The sequence below is a fragment of the Alligator sinensis genome, unplaced genomic scaffold (assembly GCF_000455745.1).
Source record: "Alligator sinensis unplaced genomic scaffold, ASM45574v1 scaffold159_1, whole genome shotgun sequence".
Classification (NCBI taxonomy): domain Eukaryota; kingdom Metazoa; phylum Chordata; order Crocodylia; family Alligatoridae; genus Alligator; species Alligator sinensis.
In genome coordinates, this window is record NW_005842222.1 from 1,153,518 (window position 1) to 1,163,858 (window position 10,341).

Here is a 10,341-nt window from a genome sequence, read left to right on the forward strand (position 1 = left end):
GCCCCGTGCTCCCGCCGGGCGCTGCAGCCGGGGCCGCGGGGACGCCGCTCGCTGCCTCCCAGAGCCCTGCCCGCGGGCCGCCTCCGGGCCTGCCCTGGAGAGCCTCACGCTCCCCTCGCAGCAGCGCCTGGGTTGTTGTCACAGTCAGGTGGACGGGGCTGCCTCTGCTCGGCCCCCTCGCCCCGGGGTGGCTGCAGGCAGCCGGCTTGTGCCCCGTGGGAAACCTGGAGAGGAGGCACAGCCACACGTCCCAGTTGAAGCTGAGAGAAACCAGCCATGGGGCTGTTGCATCTTTTCAAGCTCGCGCTTTGGAGATGCCTGGCCTTGGCCATGGTCTTTGCATGTCTCTGCACCGCATTTGACAGTTTTGTTACCTGCACTTGTGCCCGTTTATTGTAATGCATGGGCTCTTTCATCATAATGTGCCTTCAAGCAGCGGGCATTGCTGCAGGCGGGCATTGGCTGAAGTTGTGCGCTGCAGTCACAGGCGGTTGAACCCACGGTCTAGCCCTGCTTCCTCATCGGCTCTTTGGAGCGCCTGACTCGGGAGCGCAAGTGGGTGAGACATGGCCACCTTTGCTGTGGCTTGTCAGGCTGCAGGGGGAAGTGGGTAGGGCAGAGGGCATGGGGGGTACCTGACCCTTCCCCCCAGCCACTGCTTTCCCTGCTGTAGCCACTGGGGGGTGGGAATTCAAGAGACCCCTCCAATACTTAGATTCTATACCTGGAAAGTTTATATATTTTCCACACACAGAATGAAATTATTGGGGGTGGGCGACTTGGGGCATGGGTGACTGGTGGGGGGACACTAGATCCCCAGCTGGGGTGGGGGGGGCGGATCCCCAGCGGCCAATAGCCGAGTGGCACTTTCAGTTTCATAGCTGGAGCTTCCAGGGGCTGCACAGCCTATCTCAGAGGGTGCATGTGCACCCGCGTACACCCTCTATGTGTCGCCAATGATTGTGGGGGGGTGTTGTTTAATAGTCCGGATCATCTTGCATTTGAGTAAATACGGTAACTCTGGCAGTAGGGGCTGCTGCTGCTGGGACTTTTGGCTCTAGGCTTTGACTTCCTGCTCTCCCTATAGGGTGGAGTGGCACAGCCCATGGTATAGTGAAGGACCTGAGGTGTAGGGGGTCGCACTGCATGCACAGTGCAATGACCACTCCTATGCGTGGTGCAGTGATGGTGGGGGAGGGGGGCTTACAGCCCCAGGGGCCTATGGCCTATAGTAGTGCTACCCTTGGGGCATGCAGCCTTTTGTTGGTGCAGCTTGCACTGCATGCAACAACACCCCCCCCCCCCCCCCCGGGTGGCTTAAATGTTGGGCAGCCCTGTACTAAATAATTTTGCCACAACTCCTTTGGTTGTATTTTAAAGAAACCTTACTGAGGGCACAGGAATGAATCATCCTGATGCAAGCCTAGCAAGTATCCTGATGCAAGTCTGATGGAAGACTAGCAAGTATGGTAGAAGAACAGCTTAGCTTAGCAGGGAACTCTTCAGTGAGCTAAAACAAAACATGGAAACTTACAAGAAGTGGAAACTTGGACAAATGACTAAGGCAGAGTATAAGAGTATTGCTCAGGCATGCAGGGATTAAATCAGGAAGGCCAAAGTGCAATTGGAGCTGCAGCTAGCAAGGGATGTCAAAAGTAACAAGAAGGGTTTCTACGAGTATGTCAGCAACAAGAGGAAGACCAGGGAAAGTGTGGGTCCCTTACTGAATGGGGTAGGCAACCTAGTGACAGATGATGTGGAAAAGGTTGAAGTATGCTATGCCTTTATTATCTTAGTCTTCACAAGCAACGTCAGCTCCCAGATCTTGGGTACGCAGGAGGTGAGCAGCCAACAGTGGTGGAAGAACAGGTTAGGGACTATTTAGAAAGCTGGACATCTACAAGTCCACGGGGCTGGAAGTGATGGTGCAGCCAAGGGTGCTAAGGGAATTGGCTGATGTGACTGCAGAGCTACTGGCCATTATGTTTGAAAACTCCTTGTGATCAGGAGAGGTCCCAAATGATTGGAGAAAGGCAAATATAGTGCATATCTTTAAGAAAGGGAAAAAGGAGGATCCAGAGAACTACAGACCAGTCAGCCTCACCTCAGTCCCTGGAAAAATTGTGGAGCAGGTCCTCAAAGAATCCATTTGTAAGCACTTGGAAGAGAAGAAGCTGGTTAAGAACAGTCAGCATGGATTCACCAAGGGCAAGTCATGTCTGACCAACCTGATTGCCTTCTATGATGAGATGACTGGCTGTGGATGCAGGGAGACCAGTGGATGTGGTATACCTTGACTTCAGCAAGGCTTTTGATACTGTCTCCCACAACATTCTTGTAAGCAAGTTAAGGAAGTACAGGCTGGATGAATGGTTGGGCTGGATCATTGGGCTCAGAGGATAGTAATCAATGGCTCGGTGTCTAGTTAGCAGCTGGTATCAAGTGGAGTGCCCCAGGGGTTGGTCCTGGGGGCTGGTTTTGTTCAATGCCTGGAATATGGCATAGAGTGCACCCTCTGCAAGCTTGCAGATGACACTAAGCTGGGGGAGGGGCGGGGGGAGTAGTAGATATACAGGAGGATAGGGTTGGGATTCAGAGAGACCTTGACAAATTGGAGGATTGGGCTAAAAGAAATCTCATGAAGTTCATTAAAGGACAATTGCAAAGTCCTGTACTTAGGATGGACTAATCCCATGCATGTGTACAGGGTGGGAAATGACTGGCTAAGCAGCAGCTCTGCAGAAAAGAAAGTTAGGTTACAGGGGACAATACACACAAAATGAGCCAACAGTGTGCCCTTATGAAGAATGCTAATGGCATACTGGGCTGCATTGGTAAGAGCGTTACCAGCAGAATGAGAGAAGTGATTCTTCCCTTCAGCTCTGGTAAGACCACATCTGTGTCCAATTTTTGGCCCCCCACTACAGAAAGGATGTGGACAAACTGGAGAGAGTCCAGTGGAAGACAATGAAAATGGTACAGGGGCTGGGGCACATGACTTCTGAGGAGACACTGAGGGCTTATTTATTCTTGAGAAGAGACGACTGAGGGGGGATTTAATAGCAGCCTTCAACTACCTGAAGGGGGGTTCAAAAGAAGATGGAGCTAGACTGTTCTCAGTGGTGGCAGATGACAGGACAAGGAGCAATGGTCTCAAGTTGCAGACAGGGCGGTTTAGGTTAGAAATTAGGAAAAACTTTTTTTCATTAGGAGGGTAGTAAACACTGGCACAGATTTCCCAGAAAGGTTGTGGAATCTCCATCCTTGGAGGTTTTTAAGACTCGCCTAGACAAAACCTTGGCTGGAATGATCTAGTTGGGGATGGTCCTGCTTTGAGCAGGGGTTTGGACTAGATGACTGCCTGAGGTCTGTTCTAACCCTGATTTTTGGGTTTTTTGTTGTTTTTTTAATGATTCTATGCATTTAAGATTACACTTCTCTCTGAAAGTATTCATTTATTGTTCCATAAAACATAATATGTTATGCAACTGAAAGATCACAAAAAAAATAAGTTCCTGCAGTCTGATGTTGTTGTATTTTTGAAGCATTTTGTGTATAGTTACTTTCCATCTTTTAAAGGCCAGTCTTGTGCCATTAAAGTGAATGCAATTTCATTCACTTAAATGGGAATAAGTGGGGCAATAGTCAGTTCATCAGTTTCCTATTTTGTTTGGGGTTTTTTCCATGGGACAAAAGTATATATTAAGATAATGAAAATGTGATTATAAAAAGCAAAAAACCAAAAAAAAACCCAATAAAACTTTGGGTTAATTAAAAAATGTTTCAGTATTTTTTTTATTTTACTTTTTAACTCTTGATTGAAAAAGCTTAACGTGTGTCCTTTTTTAAAGACACATAATCAATTTATAATTTTTATTTTATTACAGACTTCAATGTCCATACTGTCTTTTGGTTATTTAAAGTGATCATATTTTCTAAATACAATTTAACTGCCATTATTTAAGCTCTGTATTTCAGATAGCGCAACCAAATCAATGTCAGTTTCAGTCGTAAGATTTTTTTGTTCTGCAGTGTTTGAGTTCTAAACAATACAGCTGAACATATTTTAAGGTGTATTTATAAAAATGTGCTCTTTGTTATTTTAGTGGGTTTTGTGTAAAATCTTTTGTATAATTTAATTTCAGCCAAATTCACATTTCCTTTTTAAATTTTTGGCATATATAAAATTATGCCAAGAAAATGCCTTTGCCAGTGCATGTTTTTAATATTATATTTACATTCTACTATATCTAGAGTGAATTGGATATAACAGAAGTATTGCAAATACAAAACAGTGCTCAATAGCTAACCAGTTACAGAGAGAAAGCTAGGTTACTTTATAGCCGTACATATAAGTATGCAATTAAACATTCACAAGGTTAAATAAATAAATAAAAAAGCCTAAGCTAAAATGTTCAGAATGTTGGCAATGCTAAAAGGAGTCCTTTAGTGTTCAGCTGCCTATCTTTGTTCCTCTTTTCACTCTTAAGTTATGCAGATATACTGGCAAGACTGAAACTCTCTGATGTGGTCTGAAATACCTGAGGGGTGGGACAGAACAAATTAATTTATTCATCTATTAGCACTAAAAGTCATATTAACCATCATATCTTAGTTATCCAAAATGGAATATATATTTAGCCCACTAACACTTCTCCTGCTATTTCATTATTTTCAGTTTATGTCCTTGATTGTCTCCATGTTAGCCTCAAGTGGCTAGCTTCAGTGGTGGATTGTTTTTATAGCTCTAATTTAGTATGCCAACTTCTTCAAATGTAACAATGCAGGTACTTGTAATATACAACTGGCTTTTTAAACGTGCTCATCCACAATGTTTTCAGCCCAAAGTCATTGTTGATTGTCATCAACAAAATGTTCTGACCTGCTCTAACTATTTCGATTTCCAAGGCCAAATGCTGCTTGTTTGTGCATTAGTCACAAGAATAATACTACTATTTTGAACTTGCATTGTACACTTTCCCCCAGCCCCCCCCCCCAATCTCTGTAGGTCTCAAAAGCTTTACAAAGTGGGACAGTTCTACAAATGGGGTTGACTAAGAGGGAATTTAGTTGCCCTTACCAAACAGTGCACAGAGAGTCAATGGCATAGCTGGAAATAAAGCCCAGAGCACTTGGTTTCTTGCCCCTTGCTCAGTCAACTAGGCCACAGCTGAAAGGTTTACTTAACTGTTAACTAAAGTCTAAAATTGTAAAGTGTAAGCTTTGGTAGGGAAATTATGTAAAATTTTTAAATATTGTGTCTTTAAAAAGTTTCAAGTGCTTCTATTAGTAGTGTAGCTAATGGTAAATCTAATATTGGTGATACATAGATTTCAAAAAAATCTATAGCCTTTGTCCATCAATCTTTTACTGATACCTTGGCCTGTTTTATTTTTCCAGATGATGGGGCAGAAAAGGGCATAGTGCAGGATTATAGTTCATTTTCATTTGTTTGTGATTTTTTAATCAGGTCTTTCTTGCTTCCTCAAGAGCAATTGTAGCAGAAATGGCTTATGATAGTCTTCAAATTTTAGATTAAAAACTTGGAAAATAACTGTGGGGAGGAGGGGGAGCTGACTACGTAAGAAAAAGATTATCTGAAGCAAGGTCTAGAAATGGAAGGAAGTGCAGGGAGCAGTCTTTCTTCTTTGATTATTAGTGTTGCTCTGTGTTATGTGCTCTGTGGATGCTTGATCTTGTTATGAAGAAAAGGCTAAGCTTTTTGGTGTTTTTTGGAAGGAATGAGTTTGGTTGGCAGCTATGATTCTGAAGAGGACAGAGTTATCAAGAGTTATGATTGACCTTAGCAAAGACAGATCTTCTGGTTTTACAGGTCCTCAGATACTCCAGTTCTTCACGTGTCTTCTAGCATTGCGGCCTGCCAATGCCATTTAACAGGGTCTTGAAGCACTGCCTTGGAGTAAAAAGAAATCGTCAATTCTGTAAAACATCTGAGACTATGTGAACATAGTTAATAATTGACTTTTCTGTTTTATTTTTTTTAAAAGATCCAACTCTTTTTAACTAAATCATTTTAACAAATGCTCTTAGTTGGTAAAACAGATGAACATTTTCAGGATGGGTGCTCCCCAAGATAAAGGTTAATGTATATCCCTCCACTACTTTGCCTGAGATAGAGCAGGCTAGCCTACTCGGAGCTTTTCTGGCTATTCTGCTTCTGAGGAATCTCTACTGTCCAAAGCAATGCGGGACAGGCGCACCTAGTGATGTTCTTGGTCTTGCCTTATTCTTTCTTCACAGTCTGCTCTTCATCTTGTATCTGTCCATCTGTCTCTGCTTTTGTTTCTGTCCCAGGTCAGCAAGAGAAGAGGAATTGTACATACTTGAGGTTCACCAAATGCTCAAATTCTGCTTGCAAGATTCACTTATCAGAGCTCCTCTTTATATTATGAACTACTTTAAAGGCAAGCCACTTGAGGTATGTCTACACTGCATCCCTGGCATTCTCGGAGAGGGATACATTCAAGCACATCCTCTTACCTGCTCTTGTTGGTATATGCCAAAACCAGAAACGCCCCAAGAAAGCTTCCCTGCTGCTATGGGGTGGACCCACCAGAACTGCTTCACTGACACATTTCAACTCGCCTGCCATGAATGAATGTTTCCTCCTTCCCTCTTGTCCAAGAGTGCTAGGGGTGTTGCATAGATATACATAGCCTCTTACTGTCCTCTACTGAAGAAGCATATGTAGTTGAAGGCTATACAGGGCTCTGGTATCTTCAATAACAAAATTAATTATGCAGTTGGTCTCTACCAGCTTTTTCTAAAACATATAGACTGGGAATCTCTGTCTGCAGGCAGAGTGGTTTCAGGCATATGTTATTTGCACAATTTGAACTCTTAAGCACAGAAGTCTTGTTGGGGTGGGGTCAGAATGTTGTCTCCTTCCAGTAAAGTTTTTTCTCACTTCTGCAAAGTGAGAATAAACAGAGTCTGTGTGGATGACTGGGGAAAAGATTCTGAACTTTTGCATAGCCACTCTAGCTGCCACCACAGCCTGGAACTGTAGTAGGGGCTGGAACTCACCGTGCTTCTCATACTGAGTCTTGTGGATGTACTTTTATGTGCTAGAGCGCTGGCCAGGTCATCACACTTTCATTCTATCTATTGATTTAGCTTTTCTTCTGCTCTGGAGAGAACTGCTGCAATATTGGTGGTCTCTCCGTGTTGTTCAGGCAGTGTGCTCAGTGCACATCTTTGCTGCATCTTGAACGTTGTATACTTGCACAAGGAAGAACCAGGGTTCCTCTCTGTAGGTGGTTAGCTGAGTCTTGTCAGTTACAAACCAACCTAATGGGGTTGTAAAAAGAGATGTTGCTGGTTAATTGGCTTCTAATAGGACAGTATAGCAGTCTGAGACATCTCTCTGTAAGGACTATTCTCTCACTTTTCAAACTGAGTAATACAGGTAATACTTATTTTAAATCTGTATAGTACAGTCATACAGATGTGCAGCACATTTTATTTCTAATCCAGTCATGTTAGTGTTACCTAAACTGGTGTCCAAAAGATTTTGCCTGCAATAGAAGGAGTAACTGAGGAGTATAGGCTGCAGCAAGACGGAACATGGAAAAAGGGGTCTCGGAGATCTTTAAATCACAATTGCCTTTATTCACAGTAAGTTGGAAAAGAAAGGAACAATGTACTATTAGATTCAGAAGGCTTATTACTGTAGTCTTCTATTTTTAACAAGGCATGATTTCTAACCAGGAACTGGGGATTGATTCCAAAAGAATATAGCTCTAAAATAATCTGTCTTTTTTAATATTTTGCTTTCCAAATATAAAATATTTGAAGGAAAAGCTTTTCAAATGCTGTTTTATTTTGTTTACAAGATGCCAGTGAAATGGATCCACTGTCTAAAGTGACTAATATTTACAGTTATTCTCTGCCTATATTACTCCATTTCAGTCAGTCAAATAAATCTAGCTCACTTCTCTTTATGCAGTGGCTTTCTCAGTGAATCCCAAAGAGAAATACTTGTGGAACATGCTAAACCTGTAGAATTGCCTTTAAATATGTGCATATTTTTTTCCTAAGTCACTTTCAGTAAAGAATAAAGAAAAGTCTTTATCTCTGCATACCCATGTTGTTGCTAGGAAATAATATGTGAAGTGTTTCATAGCATGACACAGTTAACTCTTTGAAGTGTTGTCATGGTGATGAAAATCAATAGTTTCTGGACTTTAGAAAATAAAATAAACAGGGCAGAAAAATTACAATTAAAAAATCTGTAACAACATTCATGGACGGAAAAGTTGATGCATTGTCACTATTCATGCCTCAGTCAGGCTCGGTACTGTGTGATATGGGTTTAAAAAATACTTTTGTAGACAGGGATATGATTATTAATGCTGAAATGAGTGTTTGATTCTGCTGCACATTATTGTCTTCCATTCAGCCAGAATGGAAGACAATACCCCCCCCCCCCCCCCCAAAATCTGTGAGAAGCAAGGGGTTTTTTTTGCAGGGGGGGTAAGGAGGGGTGAAATCCTTTTATGGGACCAACTATACCTGATAAAGGACACTTTGTGCCCTAAAGCTCGTCTAATATTACTCCTGAAAAACCCTTGCTTCTCCAGCCTTTCCTGGACCATCACAGCTACAACACTCCAGTCCAGAGGTTGGCAACCTTTTAGAAGCATTGGGCCACTTTAATGGAGCTGGGTCAAAAGGTGGGCCACAGCCATTGCAACTGCCCTCCTGTCCCATAGTGCTGACCTGCTACCAGATCACTGCTGATGTCCCCTGCTGACATCCTGGCACTGAAGGCCAGATTCAATCATTTGGAATCTTCTCTAAATCCTCTCTGCCAAATCTGCCCTTTCTTACCACCAAAGGGCAATGTGAAAGCAGGAAGTAATTGAGTGCCCTTTCAGTTGAGGCCACTTATCATGACAACGGTACTAGTTCTTCAACAACTCAAGAGCATGAGAACGTGATACTTCTTCTATCCCTTCAGAATTTGTTGGTTTATGAGCTGCAGACTGCTGAAAATTGAACCCTCTTTTCTTTTATGGCCAGTTGTGAAGGTAATCGCTTTTGTTCCAACTACAACACACCACGTTCTGTTGTTCTTTTTCTGTAAAGTAAGTGTAACTGTGCAGGGGAATAGGATTTCCTGTTTCACCACCTTCTGGAAATTAGGTAGCTTGTAGAATTGTAACTTCTTGCTTCTGGGAGGAGCCTTTATCCTATAAAGCCATGGACCTTATTTTTCCATGCATTTCAACTTCAGGCTATCTGGCTTATTCCTTGATCCAACTTTTTCCTTGTTTCACTTACTTGATAAGTGACAAGAGAACACAGTGTTCCAGACCTGTGCTATTTCTTTAGACTCCTGCCTTCTCCCCATGAATAGTGAGTGAGTTGTTGGGGAGAATCATCCAGAATACATAAGCTCTCTGACCCAGGCACCTACTGGCCAGAATGTTATAGTCAAAACATAGAAAGGCAGAGCCTAGACTATTTCCAGAAACATTTTAGTCTAATGGTGACTTCTCATGAAGTCTGACTGCAGACCTTGTAAATATTACCCTCTTTTTCTTTTTAAAAGGAAAGAATTCATTTTCACAAAGGTTTAATTAACTGGTGGATTTGATGATTCTCTTGTACCATGTACCTTTCCCTGAGTAATAACCGCAGCTAGAGGGGCAACTGCTGCCCCCTTCCTTTTTGTGCAGAAAGAGACCCTTTGACACTGAAACTGGTGTAGTTCCATAGCCTGGGAAGGAGCAGAATTTCAGGATGTGCAGCACTATTGGTGCTTTGCAGAGAAGCATGCTCTATACCAGGGGCAGGCAAAGTCTGGCCCATGGGCTGGATGTGGCTGGCAGTGGACTCCATTTTCCACCAGCTGCTGTCCAGTTTCCATGGAGAGCCCAGCAGGAGCTGTGCTGTGATAGCACAGGACAGGGGTTTCCATGGAGACTGGCCCTAGCAGCACTGGCAGGGCACGCAGCAGGCAGGGAGCTGCTTTGGGGCTAGGCTGGGTTCTTGCAGCAGTGACAGTGTGGCCTGGAGACAGGGCAGAGTTGCAATCTGCAGCCTGCATGCTCCAGGCAGGGGTGTGCAGGCCGTGGGTTGCACCTACCTTGCAGTGGTGACAGTATGGTCCAGGGCCGGGGCAGAGTGGCAATCTGTTGCCTGCACGCCCCTGCCTGGAGCATGAAGGCTGTAGATCATGGCTCTGCCCCAGCTCTGGGCAATGGTGTCACCACTGCAAGATCCCAACCCAGCCCTGGAGCAGCTCCCTGCCCTACTGTACACCCTGCCAGTGTTGCTGGGGCCAGCTTCCATGAAAACCCAGACCCTGCACTA